The sequence below is a fragment of the Peromyscus maniculatus genome, chromosome 10 (assembly GCF_049852395.1).
Source record: "Peromyscus maniculatus bairdii isolate BWxNUB_F1_BW_parent chromosome 10, HU_Pman_BW_mat_3.1, whole genome shotgun sequence".
In the NCBI taxonomy this organism is placed as follows: domain Eukaryota; kingdom Metazoa; phylum Chordata; class Mammalia; order Rodentia; family Cricetidae; genus Peromyscus; species Peromyscus maniculatus.
In genome coordinates this window covers 58,329,536-58,339,230 of record NC_134861.1, presented here as the reverse complement: position 1 = coordinate 58,339,230, position 9,695 = coordinate 58,329,536, and the positions used below count along the sequence as shown (strand labels likewise).

At 39.0% G+C, this 9,695-nt stretch overlaps 1 protein-coding gene across 2 annotated transcripts in view; it reads right to left on the bottom strand.

Annotated features, from left to right (window-relative positions):
- Nucleotides 1–1,479: 1,479 nt before the first annotated feature.
- Nucleotides 1,480–9,695, bottom strand: part of Dthd1 (death domain containing 1) — a 79,758-nt gene continuing 71,542 nt past the window's right edge. For both annotated transcript variants that reach the window (XM_042286009.1, XM_076546322.1), the window contains one exon: nucleotides 1,480–1,740. The gene's annotated coding sequence lies outside the window, so the exon portion shown is untranslated. The remainder of the gene's footprint in view (nucleotides 1,741–9,695) is intronic.

Here is a 9,695-nt window from a genome sequence, read left to right as displayed (position 1 = left end):
GAGGTTTCCTGCAAGTGACTTAAAAGCTGTTTTCCAAGAGAGAGGCATCAGCCGCACTTCTTGACATTCCTTCAACTGTGATTTCTTCCTTTTTCTGGGCGTTGCTAGTGAGGAACTTATTCTGTCTTGTTCCACCAGCCGCTAGCCTTTCTTGTGAGCTCCCAGAGGAGAGTCACAGAGAAGATCTATCAGGGTGGTACAAATTTCCCTTTAGCTTCCAGGTATAGCAAGTTTTGTATTCACACACTTTCACCCATTCCACTTTTAGCTATTTTCTTTAAAATTTCTATTTTAACCCTTCCTTAACAAACTTGCTGCATAGCCCTATATCCAATCTGTGCCGTTTTGTGTGTAGCATTGGGCATGGCTTGTATCGTTTTCTTTATAAATAACTGTCCTTTCTTCAAGTTCAGATCAATTTACAATCTACAATCTATATTACATTCAAGAAAATTTGTAATTTTCTTTTGGCACTTTGAGTATAAGCAATGCCTTTTCCCACTTTTTATCCCTAAGCAGAAGCCAAAAATTCCAGTTAATGTTTACACAGATACACAATAAGGATTTAAAGATCATTCTTTTTCACTTAGACTCTCTGAGTTTATTATGAGCATTCTAAATTCTGTACTTACTGTGGAAAAAGTGAACTAGATTTCAAGAAACCTGGATTGCACCCCTATTAGTTGAGAACGTGGAATGTTACTCCAATGCTATGAACTTTCTTATCTACAAAAGGAAGGTATTCTACCCCCTTATTTTCCCAAAATGCTCCATCATTTTCTTCAGTAATAGTTTATTATTATGTTAGCAAAGCATATATTTTCACAGGCTTTTAACTGTATGTCTCCATTTTATGTAATGGAGGGTTGAAATTAAAACCCAGAGCTACAGATTTTTCTGGCAGCACACTGGGACTTGATCAATTACACAGATGCTCTGACTTAGGAAGTGGTGGTGGAAGCCCTGAGAACTGCCTGAGCTTCAGTGAATGAAGAGTAGTCCATTCACTCAACAACTTACCAAGGCTCTTAGCACAGTGTAGAATCAGCTGCAAACTGAGATGACACAGATTAAAAAGCACAAGCCTTCTAAATAACACCCATAGAATCCCCAAGTTTTTAATAGGAAGTCGAATTTTCATTTCACAGGGAATTGTTTCAGTCTGTATTAATTGATTGTCCTGTTCTAAATATGTTTTACCTGAAATAGAAGTATATCACTCTCCACCTTCCCTCTGTCCCCTCCAAGCTACCCTGACTGTACTGTAACCCATACATGTTCATACAACTCTCAAGTTGATAGCCTCTTTCTTCTATTACTATTATTACATATATATGTATATGCAAACTGATAGCAGTGGATTTTTTCCTAGGGCCCATTAACTCACTAGCCCTGGGAAGCTGGCTAGTTCCAGAACGGGGCTTTTTTCCCTGCCTCTAGAGTGGGCCTGTTTTGATCAAACCCCATGACCAAGGCGACTTCTAGAAGGAAGAGTTTATTTGGGTGTATGGTTCCAGAGGGTTCTAGTCCATGACAGCAGAGCAAGAGCACAGTGGCAAGAGCAGAAGGCTGTCTCCAAAGCCTGTGTCTTAGTGACTGTATGGCTGGTGTCCCGTTGATTTGTTAGTTGTCGTCTCCTGGGAACTACACTTAGACTTGTGCAACACAGCTTCTTCTGTCTCAGTAATGAAGACAGTTCCTCCTCTGGAATCTCTGTGTTCCAAATTTCTCTCACTTCTCCTGCTCAGAGAAACCAAATAAAGGTAATGTCATGACCAGTAGTACAGTCTTACTTTAGAGTCAACCCTGCTATATACAATGACCATGAGTGAAGCCCATTACATTCACAGAGTAGAAATTATACATCATTTATAAAAAGAGACTGAGAAATCTTGGGGACAATTTTAGAAATCTGCCTACCACAGAATTTTATGGACTAGAGAGAAAATAAGCTTTGGAATCAGAGACAAAAAAAAAGTTTAGAAATATAATCTCATAATTTGACTTAAAATAGCTATTAAATATTATTTATTTAACTATGAATGAGTGATTAAGTGGACAAATAAGAAAGGGAACATGTGAATAAAAAACCTGAGCATTTGAAAACCTATTTCATCATGTAAAAAAGATAAATAATAACACCAAATGGAAGGTTACCTAAGAGAATGAAATGAGATCATACATTAAAAGCCTATGGCATGTAACTGGCACTCAATTAATTGCTACCTATTATTAATCTTTTATAGTGGGGATATATGGGTATAAAATTCCAGTAGCAATCTATTTCCAGTCCTGCAAAAGATTTGACTCTATACATGTTCCTTCTAGTTGTCTTACCTCTAAAGCCCATGTGTTTTCTCCCTTGTTCAACGGTTCTTAAAATCTGATAGTCTTAACAGCTAATACGATTTTCTTCCCTGTGCTTGATAAATGAATCCAACTGAATCCATAGGGATAATGACAGGCTACAACAGCAAAGGTGTTTTCACACATTTTTCTGACATATTTCCTATGGATTGTACATGGGTAGTGGGTTTCTTTCACTCTCAGTACCCAGGTCAGTGAAACATCCTTTCCAGACATGATGCTGTTATCAGAGCAGGAAGAAAAGGGAGAGCAAAGAACCACTTAGTGGTCTTAAAATTCTCACTCAAATATGATTGTGCATGTCCTTATGCACTCTGAAACATCAGTCAACAGGAATGTACCATTCCACAGTCAGGAACAGCAAACACTCTGACACAACCATGGTGTTGTAGTAGTCTTTAGACATCCAGATGTTGTACTTGTGTTATTCTGTTTTACCTTCTTCTCAGGCATATCTGCCATGACAGCACTGGTTTACAGTTGTGAGATGCACTGTAAAAGGGACACTAACTAAAAATAATATGCTAAAAGTCACAGTCTATTAAAAATGACTTTATAGTAAGAAATATATTTTAGTGTATAGATGTTAGCCAGTTTCATTTATTGCCAAATCATAATAACAGAATATGGCTCAGAATATTTTAAAAAATTAGAAATTAATTCTTGATTCCTAAGAATCAAATCAGCTTATTAATCAAATTAGTAAACATTTATTGGAAACTGAATGGAGCTCAGAGTGTATTTATTTCTTAGTGTCATCAATTATAGTTACATTTGCTCCTCTCAGAAAATTTCAAAAAGTTACACATTGTTCAAGTAACCAATCCTACATTGCAGTATCAATTAGATTGCTTTTGTTAAAGAAAAACAAAATACATTCTAACATATAAACCATGTGAAGCAATTTCTACATACTTTGTTTTGTCATACCAAATGGGTGTTAGACTTTTGAGACTATTACTACTATTAGAGCTGAATTTAGCAAAAAAAAAAAAAGAATATTACATATATAGTACATTGACTATATGTCATATTCTTTCCTTTATTCCAAAATGTTATTATTTAAGTATCATGCAAAAATATTTTTTCAATATGTAAAGAAATTTCTTTGTAAGGTCTTACTCTTATCCTTGATTTTGTGTGAAACATGGGTTCCCCCTTGTGGCTATATGGACACATTTGCATTGACTGTTTATAAAGGAAAGTTTCCAGATGTGGTGTAGACAGAGAAGCAAGGCTGGGCTCACTTCATTGTGGAGACCCTCAGCATCTGTGCAAATGACCCCAAATGAATCTAAATAGAAGTATAAAGGTGGTGTGTTGTACTTTACATCTTTTAGTGTGCACAACAACACTGGACTACAATTCTGTCATTGAAAAATGAAACTATCAAAAATGTTAATTTACATTAGCTATACAATAAGCAGCTTCCTGAGACATTTCCCACTCAGCAAGGCCACAGTCAGCTTTTCTCATTTTAATATTGCAGATCTACAATTCTCTCTTACTGGAGGGACCGACTGGGTGAAGATTTCTTCCCCTCTTCCACCCCCTTATCTTGGCTCTGGGCTCCACTCTGCTCGGTCTTGTGAACAGATACATCTTCTCAAATGACCTCTCCAAAGGAAAAGTCTTTGTAGTCAGCATAGACAGAGTTTTCTCTGTTCTCCTTCTTCCCTCCTATTACTCTTGACCCAGGGCTAAGCACAAAAGTTAAAAATTGCGTGAGTGCTCTGGGCAGGAAGTAGAACACAGTGGACAATGCCCTTCAACATTATGAGCATAAACATGACCTGAGGGACTTGATGACTATCCATAATCCAAAAATGATTTAGAGGGCTGAGTTTTCATCTTATGAAACTGATTTTAACACCCATTCCACATAGGTCAGAGTCTATTTGAATAGAAAAGAAATCATTCTTAACCTGGCTACAGTGAGGAACTTTTGCATTTTACTTCCTAGGGCCTACTTGAGGCTAAATTAAGCAAGATCTCTCAGAATCAGCCCAAGATTTAAGCTGACATAATATGCAGCTAGTTTGAAAACTCAAAAGTTGAATACAGGAGAATCATACAGGTAACACAGATAGGGAAGGACCACCAGGGACACATCTGGAACACAACAAAATTGTGATTACTGATTCATTTCCACAAAGCAGGCTGTATATCAAAGGGATGACCAGTGTCTCGTTACACAAAATCAAAGAGTTATTTTAGTACAAGGGAGTCAGTTTATTGTTTCAGCAGGCACAAATCAAAACAGAGCTGCAAGTGCAGATATGAGCATCAGATCTGCTGTGCAAAATGTCCCTCCCTGGTAGCATTAAATCTGAGATGGATGTTCAATACTATAGCTAGAGGCCTTTTATCTGGACACAGCCTGGCACATCAGCTTGTAAATCAAGAATTCCTTTCTGTGTCCACGTGGCTTCAATCCTCCAGGCAAGTAAGGGATTCCATCCTAACTGATACAATTTCAAGTGGCAATTTTTTCTCATATTGGATGATGTGGAGAACAAAGTTTCTCAGTGTGTAAGGAATCAGAAATCACTTGAAGGAGATGCTTCAGCGCTATGATGTGTGGAGCAGTATTGATTCCTATTAAATCTGTGTCTAGCTTTACCTATGCCTTGTGAATGGTAGGGGGACTGTTAAAATCCTTGCACATATTTCTCCTGTCAAACATGATATTTGCCTCACAAGGTTGTCTTGGGGAGAAAGATAGAACAGTTAGAGTCCAGATGGCCTATCAATATGTTCATGGGTACTTGTTCATTCATTAATTTGATGAAGAACTTTTGAGTACCTACTATATGCCATGTCCTTTGCAAAACTCTGGGACCCCACTGATAGACAAAAACCAAGGAATTGTGCTCAAGAAAGCTAAAAGGTGATTGGGAGAAAATATGCATTGATAGGCGATTATAATTGGATACAGACAAGCTGTGGCTGTACTTGCAGGTGGGGTTCAATGGACGTTAATCTTATCCTGGGAATTTGGGAACCTCAAAAACATTGTCAAATTCATAAGCTCTAGGAGACTGATAAGTAGCTAGAAGAGTAGCCCATAGTAGAAGAAAAGGAACTTTGAAACAGAATCTTTTAGGGTTTTGTCTATTGTTTCTGTTTGTTTGGGGATTGCTCAGGCTGGCCTTGAACTTGACGACCTGCTGTCTCAGCCTCCAGATTACTAGCACTGAACACATTTGCCGCCATGGTCAGCTGAATCCTGGTGGCAGAATTCTGTGTAATAGGAATATATCAGTGAGCAGGAGACAAGCACCTGGCCTTTGTGTATGTACAGAGAAGAGGGTGCTGACTCACTCACACAATGTAAACAACGGTAACAAGTAAGCAAACTATAGTAAATTGGAGACAATTGGAAGAGGTAACGATTCAAGGATCAATGACTGATGTGCCATCTCTGAAAATGTGCAGACCATGCTGTGACTTAGTGAGAGCTTAGATTACAGAAGCAATGCTTGGCTAAGCTGCTGGGAATCCCCCAGCCTACATCCGCCCTGGCATTGACCTCACTCACTGTTTCTTTCATCCCCCATACAGTCGCCTCTTTAATTTGAGGGAGCATGACTTTTTATCTTCGATAAACCTCTCACTCCATGACAGTTCTGGACTCCTCCTCACTGAGAAACAGTCTCACTGAACAAAAAAAGTTTCTTGAAGACACTGGTAGCAGCTGGGGAGTTTAATGTGGGGCCTTCAGAGCTTAAATATTTTAGATTTCCCTGTCCCTGTCCACACGCCACATCAAACCAAAGGTTGAATCAAGTACCTACTTCCTACCACATTCACCTCTCACCCACCCACCACTGCCCTTGTGGGCAGAACCTTGTGGAAACCATTTTACTAGTCAGGGGTTCTAGGGGTGTTTTAATCACTTGGGGTGGAGAGGGAGAGATGTTTAATGGCCTGAAGTTCATGAGCCAGTTCGGGTTAGTTTTCTGTCTTCTTTTTTTATTATTAATTTATTCTCTCATGTATTACATCTTGGTTGCAGGTTCCCCTCCCTCCTTTCCTTCTAGTCCCACTCTCATCCACCCGTGCCCGCCCCGCCCCCCCCTGCCCCATTTCCCTTCAGAGAAAGGCAGGACTCCCAGGAATATCAATCAATTGTGGCATATCAAGTTGTAATAAGACTAGGCAACCCAGCAGGAGGAAAAGGCTCCTCAAAGCGGCAACAGAGTCAGAGACAGCTCATGCTCCCACTGTTAGAAGCCCCACAAAAAGACCAAGCTACACAACCATAGCATATATATATGCACAAGGCCTAGGTTAGAACCATGCAGTCTCCCTGATTGTTGGTTCAGTGCCAGTGGGCTGCTATGAGTCCAGGTTTGTTGATTTCATGTGTTTTCTTGGGATACCCTTGACCCTTCTGGCTCCTACAATCCTTCCTCTCTCTTCCTTCCCCTCTTCCATAAAATTCACTGAGCTCAGCCTAAGGCTTGGCTCTTGGGCTCTGCATCTGCTCCCATCAGTTTCTGGATGAAGTCTCTCCGGTGATGATTATGCCAGGCTCTTGTTTTTTGAGTCTAGCAGAGTATCATTCATTAGGGATCTGTTTGTTTGTTTGTTTGTTTGTTTGTTTTTCTGGCCTCTGGCTTCTGATCCTCCAGGCCACATCAGGGGCAGGCTCCCTCTTGTGGCACAGGTCTCAAGCTGGACCAGTCATTGGTTGGGCACTACCACAGTTTCTGTGCCACCAGGTTAGTTTTTTCTTTATGTAATATTCCATTGAAAATATCATAGCATCTTTCTGAGATGTGCTAGTTTGGAAAAATAGACCCTTGCCCACAGAAGTTAACTCTTCTGAAAACTGGATTATGACATTCTCAAAGCACTCATTGCTTACGAAGACGTTGCTATTTTTCTCTGAAATACTTCAGAATTTCATACTTCAGACACAACCATTTAAGATGACTATGATTAAGCACCACAGGTTTTGTTAGTTTGAGTAATAAATGTTAATTTTGTTTAATTTGTAAAACAAAATGCTTAATAATTAGCAGAATGACACTGATAGTAGGTTTTTCACTGGTGAAGTTGGTGATTAACGTAAATGGTAGATCATCCTTAACCCTGTCTGGTACAAAGCAAGCAGCAAGGCTAAATTAATTTTGCCAGCCTACCACTTCATTCTTAGGCAGAGGAACGAATGATTAATATATATATATATATATTAATTAGTATATATATATATATTTAAAAGTATGCTAAAATAAAATTATATGCCTATATGTGCTAAAATGTGTGCAAAGAATTTTCATAATAGCACTGTATATGACAATCGGAAAATAGAATTTATTTCAATGCCAATCTACAATAGAATATATGAATAATTTGCCAGATAGTGGTGGTGAATGTTTTTAATCCCAATGTTTGAGAGGCAGAGGCAGATGGATGTTTGTGATTTTGAGGCCAGCCTGGTCAACAGAGCAAGTCCCAAGACAGCCAGGGCTACACAAAGAAACCCTGTATTGAGAAGACAAAAAATAAAAATTAACAAAATAATACATGCATAATTTTATTTTTTACATAATGAAACATTGGGCAATAATGCAAATGAACAAACTATGGCCATGCATGGCAAAATGAGTGCATTCCACCAACATAAAGTTGAATTAAAAACTCGAACATCAGAGAATCCATGTTACATTTCTCAATTCAAACATTTTCTAAAATTAACTGTGATATGTTATATGATCTTTTATAGAAAACACTTAAAAGCATTGAAAATGCACATAATTAAATAAGACATTAATTTTTGATACTATGAACTGTATACAAAATACTTGATTCCTCTTGTGGTAAAATATGCACAGACAGGTTTCTGGAGTGTGAGGCAAGGTTGTAGAGATACATGGGTCGGGATTTCAATAAGACACAGATGGGGTAATTGAGTAGGAATAAAAGAGCCATGTCTTAAAAGAGAAGGGACTGCATGGGAAGCAGATGGAATAGTGCAGCTGTTTCTCACAAGAAGGAAGGGGGTGCCATCTCCAGACCTAAAGAAAGGAGCAAAGCAGCGACCAAAATTCAGGGGAGTGTGGTTTCCTGGAGAGGAGCTTAGATGAGAGACATAGTTTTACAACCGCGACTACAGGAAGGAAAAGAGGAACATAGCTCAACCCTCTCTCCTTCCTCCCTCTAGTCCCTTACTCAGTCTCACCAGTGAGCAAACCCAACTGGAAGCCAGTGCTTCTACTAATGTGATCCATGTAGGTCAGCACTCCAGACAGAAAGCAGGTACATCAGGCTGGGGTGTGGCTGTAGGGAATTCTGGGGCATTTTTATGTGGCTTTTTATGGTTTTAATGTTGCAATAATATGAGAAATGTTTTAACACTGGGAAAACTGTGTCAGCGTGTACGAAGGGATGCATGTATGAATTTCCCTTTCAAATACATATTTAAATGCGTGTGAGAGAAAAAATGGTAGAGCATGAGTAGACTGTGTAAGAGAAGAGAGAATGTGTGAAAATGTAAGTGTGCAGGTAAAGATTGTGTGTGTGTGTGTGTGTGTGTTTGTGTGAGTGTGTTTGAGGGTATACATTGTGATGATATTTTATTTGTGCTGAAATGTGATATTTTATTTGTATGTTAATAAATAAAGTTTGCCTGGAGATCAGAAATCATAGCCATAAACAGAAGTCAGGCAGTGGTGGCACACACCCTTAATCCAATCACATGGCAGGCAGAGTCTCTGTGTGTTCAAGGACATAGCCAAGCGTGGTAACACACGCCTTTAATCCCAGTACCAACAACCATAGAGACCTGGAGGTCTGTATAGACTGGCAGTGACGAGGAAGTGATGTGGCTGGGCTTAGAGCCAATGAGAAGGCAGAACAAGAAGGCAATAAAGGCGCAGGTTAGACAGGAAAAGGCTCCCTTGGGAAGCAAGGTGGTAAGCTAAGGTTAGTCAGTGGCTATTCGATATTTCACTGATCTCTTTGGCTATTACCCCTGTATTTGGCTCTGTGTTTCTTATTTAATAAGACTGTTTAGAAGTTCTTCTACAATACATGTTGAATATGTGTATGAGATGTGGAGGTAGATTACATGTGACAGGATATGCCTGTGAGTCTATGTGAAAGTATCCAAGCTGATTTGATAATATACCTATGTGTGTATAAGTGATTATGTAAATGAGAAAAGTGTTTGAATAGGTGAAAGTGGTGTGTTGCTTACAGCATTCAGATGTACATGAGGTACACAGGTAGGTGTAAGACTGTGAAGTAAATGGTATGTTAGACAGTGAGATTGTGAGAGGTGTAAAATGATGTGTGCTTATGAATATGCTTGTGTGTGT